The sequence below is a fragment of the Pelobates fuscus genome, chromosome 3 (genome assembly GCF_036172605.1).
Source record: "Pelobates fuscus isolate aPelFus1 chromosome 3, aPelFus1.pri, whole genome shotgun sequence".
Taxonomy (NCBI): Eukaryota; Metazoa; Chordata; class Amphibia; order Anura; family Pelobatidae; genus Pelobates; species Pelobates fuscus.
Genome location: NC_086319.1, coordinates 424,268,861 through 424,281,176, shown reverse-complemented (window position 1 = coordinate 424,281,176; position 12,316 = coordinate 424,268,861). Strand labels below are relative to the sequence as shown.

General features: G+C 46.7%; 1 protein-coding gene across 1 annotated transcript in view; it reads right to left on the bottom strand.

Annotated features, from left to right (window-relative positions):
* LOC134601573 (phospholipid scramblase 1-like) overlaps positions 1-12,316 on the bottom strand; it is a 122,648-nt gene that overhangs the window by 39,740 nt on the left and 70,592 nt on the right. The window lies entirely within an intron of this gene.

The window sequence follows — 12,316 nt, the reverse complement described above, 5'->3', positions numbered from 1 at the left end:
GTCCCTAAGAATGCCAGTACCTGGGTCTTTGTGTGTGATGTGGGCCTGTTAGCGATCGCTTCTATCTTAGCGGATTCTGGTCGCTGCTTCCCACACCCTACCCAGTATCCCAGGTATTGGACCTCTGCAATGCCAAGATGGCACTTGTCTGGTTTGAGAGTCAGGCCTGCTGCCCAAATCTTGTCCAGCACTACCCCTACATGAAACAAGTGTTCCTCACACTACTCACTGTAGATCGCAATGTCATAGTTACATAGTTACATAGTTACATAGTTACATAGCTGAAAAGAGACTTGCGTCCATCAAGTTCATTCTTCCTCACATATGTTGTTGCTGTTGATCCAAAAGAAGGCAAAAAACCCAGTCTGAAGCGCTTCCAATTTTGCAACAAACGAGGAAAATATTCCTTCTTGACCCCAAAATAGCAGTCAGATGTCTCCTTGGATCAAGCAGCTATCACCCCACTAATTAGAAATTATATCCCTGTATGTTATGTTTTTGCAAGTATTTATCCAATTGCAGTTTAACCCCTTAAGGACACATGACATGTGTGACATGTCACGATTCCCTTTTATTCCAGAAGTTTGGTCCTTTAAACATCTGTATAGACTCTGACAAAACCACCTCTTCAGGCAGAGAATTCCATATCCTTATTGCTCTGTAAAAAAAAAACCTTTCTTTGCCAGGGCCGGACTGGCCCACCGGGATACCGGGAAATTTCCCGGTGGGCCGCGGCATCTGGGGGCTGCGCAGGTATGTGCCACCGGGTGGCCGGTCCGGTGGCACACTTAGAGGGGGCCGGCCGTGCTCCACGCTGGAGCAGCCGGGCTGCAGCCTCGCCAGCACTCCTAATGCTGAGGACTGAAGGAGGAGGGAGCATGTCTCTCTACCATGCTCCCTCGCGGTTCCCACAATTTACAGCAGCAGCTGCTGTGAATTGTGGGAACCGCGAGGGAGCATGGTAGAGAGACATGCTCCCTCCTCCTTCAGTCCTCAGCATTAGGAGTGCCGCCGGTCCGGCGAGGCTGCAGCCCGGCAGCTCCAGCGTGGAACACGGCCGGTCCCCTGACTCCTCTAAGGTAAATTGGGGGGGGAGAAAGAGACAGCGAAAAAGAGAGAGAAAGAGACCCAGAAAGAGAGAGAGAGAAAGAGACCCAGAAAGAGAGAGAGAGAAAGAGACCCAGAAAGAGAGAGAGAGAGAGAGAGAGAGAGAGAGAGAAAGAGACCCAGAAAGAGAGAGAGAGAGAAAGAGACCCAGAGAGAGAGAAAGAGACCCAGAGAGAGAGAAAGAGACCCAGAGAGAGAGAGAGAGAGAGAGAGAAAGAGAGACCCAGAAAGAGAGAGAGAGAGAAAGAGACCCAGAGAGAGAGAGAGAAAGAGACCCAGAGAGAGAGAGAAAGAGACCCAGAAAGAGAGAGAAAAAGAGACCCAGAAAGAGAGAGAAAAAGAGACCCAGAAAGAGAGAGAAAAAGAGACCCAGAAAGAGAGAGAGAAAGTGACCCAGAAAGAGAGAGAAAAAGTGACCCAGAAAGAGAGAGAAAAAGTGACCCAGAAAGAGAGAGAAAAAGAGACCCAGAAAGAGAGAAAGAAAGAGACCCAAGAGAGAGAGAAAGAGACCCAAGAGAGAGAGAAAGAGACCCAAGAGAGAAAGAGACCCAAGAGAGAAAGAGACCCAAGAGAGAGAGAAAGAGACCCAAGAGAGAGAGAAAGAGACACAGAAAGAGAGAGAAAGAGACACAGAAAGAGAGAGAAAGAGACACAGAAAGAGAGAGAGAAAGAGACACAGAAAGAGAGAGAGAAAGAGACACAGAAGGAGAGAGAGAAAGAGACACGAGAGAGAGAGACAAGCGAGAGAAAAAGAGACACAAGAAAGAGAAAGACACAAGAGAGAGAGAAAGAGACACACGAGAGGACGAAAGAGACACAAGAGAGAAAGAGACACAAGAGAGAAAGAGACACAAGAGAAAGATAAATAGACACGAGAGAGAGAAAGAGACACAAGAGAGAGAGAAAGAGACACAAGAGAAAGAGAGAGAGAAAGAGACACAAGAGAGAGAGAAAGAGACACAAGAGAGAGAGAAAGAGACACAAGAGAAAGAGAGAGAGAAAGAGACACAAGAGAGAGAGAAAGAGACACGAGAGAAAGAAAGAGAGAGACACAAGAGAGAGAGAGAAAGAGACACAAGAGAGAGAGAGAAAGAGACACGAGAGAGAGACACGAGAGAGAGAAAGACACAAGAGAGATATATATATATATATATAAATAATTATGACTTTAATATTTACACATATATTAATGTACATTTACATACGCATAATACACAGAGAAATGTCATTAATATGTACCATATGTAATGAGCAGATATTGGCCCAGTCTTGTTGCTAGGTACATACTCCAGCACAATAACATATTTAAAGTAAAGAGTGCACCCACAGGACTTCAAAATAAACAAGATAACGTCAATTTTTACAGTTGTGCCCTACATACATTCACCATTTCAGTCCCATTACCAAGCTTCCCTTAATATGTCATGGTAGTTGGACTGAAACATTGATTACATGCAAAGTCACGTCTGCTTAAAATAAATCTGCACTCTTGTTTTTTTTTAAAGCTTATATGTGCTTTTTTTCCACGTTGGAGTAATAATTTTTAATTTTAAGTTATCTTTTCTAACTCTGTATCTGCACACTATGCTGGCGCAACGCATTATGGGGCTGGTAAATATTTTTTTTCCAGGGCTGCTTTTAATTCCCAGTCCGGCCCTGTTCTTTGCCTTAGAAAAGTCATCTAGGTACGCACAAGTGAAATCCTGGAAGCCATCTAGGAGCCTTCCCACCATACGTTGTAAGGTTGCCGAATTGCATTACCCTGAATTAGTACAAGCCAAATGGGGTGATGAAGGTTGACTTAGGGATAGTCTCCTCGGCCAGGGGAATCTGCCAATAGCCTTTGCATAAGTCGATGGTGGTCAGATAATGTTCTCTGGCTATACGGTCTAATAGTTCATCTACTCGGAGCATGGGATACACATCCATGATGGTCCGATCGTTCAGTCACCTATAGTCCACGCAGAACCGGGTGGCCCCATCTTTCTTTGGTACCAGGACTCCAGGCAAAGCCCACAGACTGTCAGAGTGTTCGATAACTGCTAGGTGCAACATTTTTTGTATTTCCTTGCATTCCTTCTCCGACTGCTTCAGATATACGGTAGGAGGGCTGACAAAGTGGGGCTTTTCCTGGTGTCTCTACTTTGTGGACTGCTAGGGTGGTATACCTTGGGAGAACGTTAGTCACCTGGAGATAATTGAGATAATTGAGTTTAGTACAGTGCTTCACTCAGTCATTTTCGTGACAGTAAGCTTGTTCTGTCGCTAGGGTCGTTAACCTATTTTGACGGAGCTGATGAGATCGGTTTGGGGTTCTTTCTCTAATAGGTCGGCTAGGGGAAGATTCTCAGGGTCATCCCCAGCTGGGGTGCATATAGCGACTACCTCTTTCTGTCTTTCTTGATATTCCTTTAGCATGTTTATATGAAAAGACCTCCTTATCTGATCATCTGCACAGTTTGCGACTACACTAGGTGGTATTGTAGATCTGCTCTACTACTTTATAGGGTCCCTGCCAGGATGCTTGTAACATCCTTTTTGACTGGCTTTAACACCCTCAGCTTTATTGCAAGCCTATCTGACCCTTACATATCTTTATTCAACAACCGGATTTCAAAACTATCAAGCCCCAATACTGCTGTAAGAAAGTCAGTGCTCCATCAGCTGATCGTCCACAATAAGCAAAGCCTGATTTCAGAATTATCAAGACCCAATACTGCTGTAAGAAAGTCAGTGCTCCAGCAGCTGATCGTCCCTTTCCCCCAGTCATCCTAGGCTATTCACTGAGCACTTTTCTTCCTGGCTTCCCCACTTCCTCTCATCTAGCACTCCTTCCCTATTTACTTGGGGATTTCAATATCCCAATCAACAACCCCAACTGCACTTTTGCCTCTTGCCTGCTCTCTGCAACCTCCTCTTTTGGCCTCAACCTCCAATTTAGCAACCCATACAGTGGGAAACACTCTTGATCTGGCCTTCACCAATCTCTGTACCACCTCTAATCTCTCCAATTTTATTTTTCCTCTAACTGACCACCACCTGCTGACTTTTGCCATCGGCATACCCAAGACCCAATTGACACCACCGTCTGAACATCAATCTCACAGAAACCTCCAATATCATGACCTAGACCATTTCTCCACTAATCTCCAAATTCTCCTTTATACCTGTGACGATGTGCCCTTCGCCACTTGTGCCTTGAGGGGACTACTGGCTAGCCTCTTGCCTTCCAACTATGGCCCCTGTGCTGATAGCTGTATTTTACCCTGCAGAAAGGTTTATTTGTGTATTTCTGCCGGGGCGTTCAGGACTTTTAGTATGTGAGTAGTGCTACCCCAGATAGCTATGCCATGGAGCCTATTCGTGGAACGAAAGACTATGGAAAAGACTTTGGCTCCATGGCGATTGAACTGTATGTATGTGTTCTGAGTGCCATTCAGTAATAATGTGCGCTCAGATCTAAGCTATTTGGGGATATGTTGCATGTATATGTTTTATGTAGTAATTGTAACATTGTGTAATTTATGTGTTTTTGTAACCATGTGGTTAATGGAGTCTTGCCTCTGTCCTGAGAGATAATTGATTACTTCCCAATTATCTCCAGGATAGAGAGGAGGGGTTGTGATGTCACTGTGGGAGTGTTTTGTTTGAATTGTCTGTGGTTGGCTAAAATCCAATATGTGTCCCATTGGTCCATCAGGTCCCCTAGGGGAGTGTCCACCTGGTGGACACTTGTATAAATACCGGGCAGGTAGCCCTCAATAAACCAGACCTACTTGCACCTTTCTTGAAGCCTTGGCTCAGGCTTGGGGGAAGGGGACTCTGGGGATTGCTATAATCACTTACTCCCCAGAGTAAGCTCTTGTAATAGCTCTCTCTGGATTTAGGAGAGGTTCAGCTGGATCCAGGGTGGGTGAGAGACAACGAGACCCCAGCGCAGCTGCCTCGCTGGAAGTGGGGTCCGCAATGCTGATGGTGTTGGTTGGAGTGCTCAGAGTCCTCAGCAAGCGCTAGGAGCATCAGTTGGCGGAGGTACTCGGTCGGAGTGCCAGCGGTCCGTCACAATACCTATCTCAAACCTCACCTGTACTAGCTCTGCAACCTTCTTCTACAATACCACCCTCTCCTCTCAACTAGACATCATGGCACCTCCTACATTTAAATGCAGCAAGTGCCTCCCAACGACAACCTTTGCAAACCAAGCTGACTCGATACCTCTAAAAATGCTTCAGAACTGCTGAATGCTGTTGGAGAAAGTCTCACTGTGCGTCTGACTTTCTCCACTATATATTTATGATGCGCTCATACTGCTTGGCTCTTTCCTCTGCAAAAGTAAATTACTTCAATCCCCTTATAACCACACTTGCGGGAGCGAACCCAAACAACTATTTCACACTTTAACTCTCTTCTTCGCCCTATTGTTCCTCCTCCACCTACTAACTTGACCGCCTTAGACTTTGCAACTCACTTCACTGACAAGATCTCTACAATCAGGGAAGAGATCTCATCTTTCTTCTTCCCCTTACAATACTTCCCCTAACCTCACTACCTCTGCTGTTCTATGTTCATTCGCACCCGCTACAGTGGAAGAGGTTTCTGCTCTGTTTCAGTCCTGCCACCCCACCACCTGCTCCCTAGATCCAATTCCCTTGCATCTCATTCGTACTCTGTCTTCTTCTCTTTCTCTACCTCGCACTAAAATTCTCAATCTCTCTCTCAACTGGCATATTTCCATCACCCTTCAAACATGCAACTGTAACCCCAATTCTAAAGAAGCCCAGCCTTGACCCTAACTCCCCATCCAACTACCGTCCTATCTCGCTACTGCCTTTTGTGTCCAATTAAACTGTTCCCGACGGATTCCTCTCTTGCAACTGTCATTAGTCTAATACTATCCTTACCTTGCTTTTTGTCTCCCCTTGGCCACCTGGTGGTTATCCCTTACCATCTTGGCCAACTGCTCCATGTGGTCCCGGAATTACAATACATATGGTACAATGGGGGGTTCCCTTAAATTCTGTTTCCCCTTCCAAGTGTTATCTAATGAGATCAAGGGGACCGCGTACCCTTCTCCCATAGAGCAATTTGAAAGGGGAAAACCCAGTAGATTCCTGCGGCACTTTTCGGTATGCAAAGAGAAGGTGTGTTAGGAATCTCTCCCAGTCTCTGTGTTCGTCAGCGAAGGTTTTCAACATCTGTTTGAGAGTGCCGTTGAAGCGCTCACAGAGACAGTTAGTCTGGGGATGTTAGGGGGATCTTTGGATGGGCTTAATGATGCACACGTTCCATAGTTGGTGGGTAAGATCTGTGGTAAATTGGGTTCCTTGGTCAGAGAGGATTTCCTTGGGGAAACCTACCCTGGCAAATATCTTAACCAGTGCATCGGCAACAGTGTCCGTCTGGATATTGGTGAGCGCGACTGCTTCAGGATAACGGGTAGCGTAGTCTACCATGGTAAGTATATATTTCTTACAGGATGGACTAGGTTTCTGTAGAGGCCCTAATATATCGACTGTAGGCATGGATATTAGTCTGATCCCCACCCTTCCCTACTTGCTGACAGGTATCGCACGTTTTGCTGTACCTTCGCTCGTCTCTCGAGACACCTGGCCAAAAGAAGTTCTGAGTTATTCGGTGAGATGTGCGGTGTATGCCAAGGTGCCCTTTAAGGGTATGTCATGCTCGATCTGGAGAAGCTCCATTCGGTATTTCCTATGAACTACCAGTTGTCGCTTCTGGGATGGGGCTGTCCCTTTACCATGGGTCTCAGTCAATCGGTATAACCGATCTTGCTCCCAGATAAATCTTTTTCCCTCTAACCCTCCTTGTTCTTAGTCGACCTTAGCCCTATATTTGTGGAGGGTATGGTCTTCCCAGGTTTCCTTCCCACTTTCCTTTGGGTAGTCCTAGTCTAACGGGGTTGGGTCTACTGTCATAGTCGGGGGTTCGGTTCTTACCTGAGTCTTCGCAACAGGTAAGAACCGAATGGGTCTGTGGGCCAGCTTCTGCTGTATGAGCTTGTAAACGAGTAGTCACTAGTTGGGCTTCAGCGGTTTCCCAGGGAGCATAAGCAGATGTAAGGGGGCCCAAGTCGTTCCCCTGTAAAATTTCTGCAGGTAAGTCCTACATTATGCCAATGTTCACCATGCCAGATCCAACTCCCCAGTCGAGGTGAACGTGTGCTGTGGGTAGGCGATAAACTGCTCATCCTGCTACTCAGCTATCGTTTGTCCAGTGTGCTCATTTTTTGTGCATGCTGTTGAACCAGGGTCATGGTAGCGCCAGTGACCTGCAATCCCCTAGCCGACTGTCCTTTTATCAATACTGTTTGTTGGGGTTGTTGCCGCTTGTCCTGATTAGCTGCCTGAATGGGGTTAGCTTCATGGAGTACTCATTGAGTACTTCATGGAGTACCCCCAGCACTCATCCGGCTGCGACTCAGCTTCTAGGCAGTGGGCTGCAAGGGTTGGTCTCCTATAAGTGGAATTGTTCGGGCAGGGCCCCAAGAGGGTCGAGAACTCTCAAATGGGCAGTTGCTGCCGACATTTCAAATTGGTTCTATGTGGGACCGACTAAGGTCTGGGTGGTCCCGGTAATGGGTAGGGTTAGAGGGTACTAACACCCGGGTCTCGGGTCAGTGAGCAGGTCTTACCGGGGTTGGTTCTGATTTGCGGGCGTCTGTATACTCGTCTGCCAAGCGAGCTGCTTCAGGTAGGGTGAGGGGCCTCCGATCTCGGATCCACTCTCGGATGTCAGGGTTGAGGGCATTGAAGAAATGTTCAAGGAGGAACAGCTGCAGAACCTCTTCCCCAGACACAGTTTGGCATCTGCTGACCCAGTAGGATGCTGCTCGGTGGAGATGGCAGGCCCATTCGGTAAAGTGTCACTGTAGTCTCTGTAGGTTCCCAATGTGTCGCTGTAGTCTCTGCTGCTGGACTCTTGGAGCGCTGTATCGCCAATACTTTGGCTTGGCACTCCTGTTTAGCTTGTTCTTCCACGTCCACAGCCGCCATCACCAGCATCACGATGTCAGCGGGAGGGTTACGACTTAACAGGGTTAATCATAACCGAATGGTCCGCATCCATTAGGTTAAGGTGTTGGCACAATCCATCTCCAGCTTCGTGGATTAATTCCCTCTTAGGACGGTTATTCGCCCACGTTTCTCCAAGATATCCTTTAAGGTGGATCGATTCAGCTGCTCATACCGACTCTCAATCTGCTAGACGGTTACTGCATCAATGATAAGTATCTCCTCTGGTGGACAAGAACCATCCGACCATTGCCACCAGATGTGGCGGCCACCCCGAAAGGATGAGGGGTTTTGCAGTCAGAGATGTTCTTTCCCCCTATTCAGAGTGATGCTTTCCAAATCCCATGGAAAGTAGCTCGTACAAGAAAGTAGCTCATACAAGAGCTGGTGATTATAGCAGGTATATCGGTTCCTTACAAACATGAGATGAGAATCTATGTTGAGGGGAAACAGGAACTGATTTATTGGTAGCCACACTGGCCTTTTATGTCAATCCCCTTGCAAGGGGCACTTCCCTCTGGACCTGAGAGTAGACTACAGTAAAAACGTATACACAATCACATTGGCTCTCAGGTCCAGGACACTCCCACACAAAACAGGTTAATCCATCCTCTGTACCTGGGAGACAATTGAGACAAGCACTGTACTAAACTGAATTATCTCCAGGTACGGAAAAACATAATTTTTACAACATATTAAAAATACCTTTAAAACACATGCAAACCCCAATATTATTATTATGTTATTTATATAGCACGTTAAGTAGGGGCAGATGCGCGCAATGTTTTTGAGATGGAAATGGCAGGATTTGGCGATAGATGAGGTTTGAAGGAGAGGTCAGAGTCAAAGAACACCTAGCCAGCAAGCCTGCGTGGTGGAGCTGATGGTAGCACCGTTGACTTGGAGGGAGACAGACACAGGAGTAACAACACTTGAGGAAGAATAGACCAGAATTTCAGTTTTGGTCAAGTTTAGTTTAAGGAGGTGGGCAGCCATTCAGTTAGAAACAGCAGAGAGGCAGTCAGAGACACTAGTCAAGAGGGATGGGGAGAGATCAGGAGAGGACAGGGAGATTTGCGTGTCATCCGCATAGAAATGATATTGGAAGCCAAAGGAGCTAATGAGTTTACCAATATAGTCATATCCTCTGAAAGCCCCGATGTGGGGGACTAACATATATAAAAATCACCTAGATCAGTTCAGGGGTTCAGGATTTCCATGGAAGTCTCTGTTTGACCGCACACGAGGCTCCTGCTCCAAAGAAGTTCCATGGAATCAGGCTGTGCGGTCGGTCTCTATTGGGAGTTACCAATATAATAAAAATACCAAACATAATGGTTCGTGAGTATAATCAATCTTTCTTCCTTGCTCGGGAGCTTGCTCCCACCGAACGCCATTCAGTTCTCACTTATTTTACAGAATTTCTATGGAGGTGGATGTTATAGCGATGTTCGCGCCGTCGACGACCAAACACTGCTGTATCTGTACGCTGCTAAAGAGGGCCCAGCCGACCTCTCAGAATGTTGGTCAAATTGCGGTTACTGAGGTGCGAACAAAGGTGAAAAGGGTCAATGAGCAGCAGCACACCCCTGCCCTGGGTGGTCTGGCTGTTCGGTAGTTGGTTCGGTATACAACATAGATAGGTCTCAGGTGTTCGGTTTCATATACCGAACTATACAGTGGATCAAATAAATGAAAATTAACAATATATAATCCAGTGGTAGGGGAATCCTTCATACAGACCATAAAAACCTGTCTTACATAGCCAAAGCGAAGTGTTTGTCTTTTAGACAAACAAGATGGTCTTTATTATTGTCATGTTTTCAATACACTATCAGGGAGATAGAGAATGAACCTACAGGGAGACAGAGAATGTACCTACAGGGAGACAGAGAATGTACCTACAGGGAGACAGAGAATGTACCTACAGGGAGACAGAGAATGTACCTACAGGGAGACAGAGAATGTACCTACAGGGAGACAGAGAATGAACCTACAGGGAGACAGAGAATGAACCTACAGGGAGACAGAGAATGAACCTACAGGGAGACAGAGAATGAACCTACAGGGAGACAGAGAATGAACCTACAGGGAGACAGAGAATGTACCTACAGGGAGACAGAGAATGTACCTACAGGGAGACAGAGAATGTACCTACAGGGAGACAGAGAATGTACCTACAGGGAGACAGAGAATGTACCTACAGGGAGACAGAGAATGTACCTACAGGGAGACAGAGAATGTACCTACAGGGAGACAGAGAATGTACCTACAGGGAGACAGAGAATGTACCTACAGGGAGACAGAGAATGTACCTACAGGGAGACAGAGAATGTACCTACAGGGAGACAGAGAATGTACCTACAGGGAGACAGAGAATGTACCTACAGGGAGACAGAGAATGTACCTACAGGGAGACAGAGAATGTACCTACAGGGAGACAGAGAATGTACCTACAGGGAGACAGAGAATGTACCTACAGGGAGACAGAGAATGTACCTACAGGGAGACAGAGAATGTACCTACAGGGAGACAGAGAATGTACCTACAGGGAGACAGAGAATGTACCTACAGGGAGACAGAGAATGTACCTACAGGGAGACAGAGAATGTACCTACAGGGAGACAGAGAATGTACCTACAGGGAGATAGAGAATGTACCTACAGGGAGACAGAGAATGTACCTACAGGGAGACAGAGAATGTACCTACAGGGAGACAGAGAATGTACCTACAGGGAGACAGAGAATGTACCTACAGGGAGACAGAGAATGTACCTACAGGGAGACAGAGAATGTACCTACAGGGAGACAGAGAATGTACCTACAGGGAGACAGAGAATGTACCTACAGGGAGACAGAGAATGTACCTACAGGGAGACAGAGAATGTACCTACAGGGAGACAGAGAATGTACCTACAGGGAGACAGAGAATGTACCTACAGGGAGACAGAGAATGTACCTACAGGGAGACAGAGAATGTACCTACAGGGAGACAGAGAATGTACCTACAGGGAGACAGAGAATGTACCTACAGGGAGACAGAGAATGTACCTACAGGGAGACAGAGAATGTACCTACAGGGAGACAGAGAATGTACCTACAGGGAGACAGAGAATGTACCTACAGGGAGACAGAGAATGTACCTACAGGGAGACAGAGAATGTACCTACAGGGAGACAGAGAATGTACCTACAGGGAGACAGAGAATGTACCTACAGGGAGACAGAGAATGTACCTACAGGGAGACAGAGAATGTACCTACAGGGAGACAGAGAATGTACCTACAGGGAGACAGAGAATGTACCTACAGGGAGACAGAGAATGTACCTACAGGGAGACAGAGAATGTACCTACAGGGAGACAGAGAATGTACCTACAGGGAGACAGAGAATGTACCTACAGGGAGATAGAGAATGTACCTACAGGGAGACAGAGAATGTACCTACAGGGAGACAGAGAATGTACCTACAGGGAGACAGAGAATGTACCTACAGGGAGACAGAGAATGTACCTACAGGGAGACAGAGAATGTACCTACAGGGAGACAGAGAATGTACCTACAGGGAGACAGAGAATGTACCTACAGGGAGACAGAGAATGTACCTACAGGGAGACAGAGAATGTACCTACAGGGAGACAGAGAATGTACCTACAGGGAGACAGAGAATGTACCTACAGGGAGACAGAGAATGTACCTACAGGGAGACAGAGAATGTACCTACAGGGAGACAGAGAATGTACCTACAGGGAGACAGAGAATGTACCTACAGGGAGACAGAGAATGTACCTACAGGGAGACAGAGAATGTACCTACAGGGAGATAGAGAATGTACCTACAGGGAGACAGAGAATGTACCTACGGGGGATAGAGAATGTACCTACAGGGAGATAGAGAATGTACCTACAGGGAGATAGAGAATGTACCTACAGGGAGATAGAGAATGTACCTACAGGGAGACAGAGAATGTACCTACAGGGAGACAGAGAATGTACCTACAGGGAGACAGAGAATGTACCTACAGGGAGACAGAGAATGTACCTACAGGGAGACAGAGAATGTACCTACAGGGAGATAGAGAATGTACCTACAGGGAGATAGAGAATGTACCTACAGGGAGACAGAGAATGTACCTACAGGGAGACAGAGAATGTACCTACAGGGAGACAGAGAATGTACC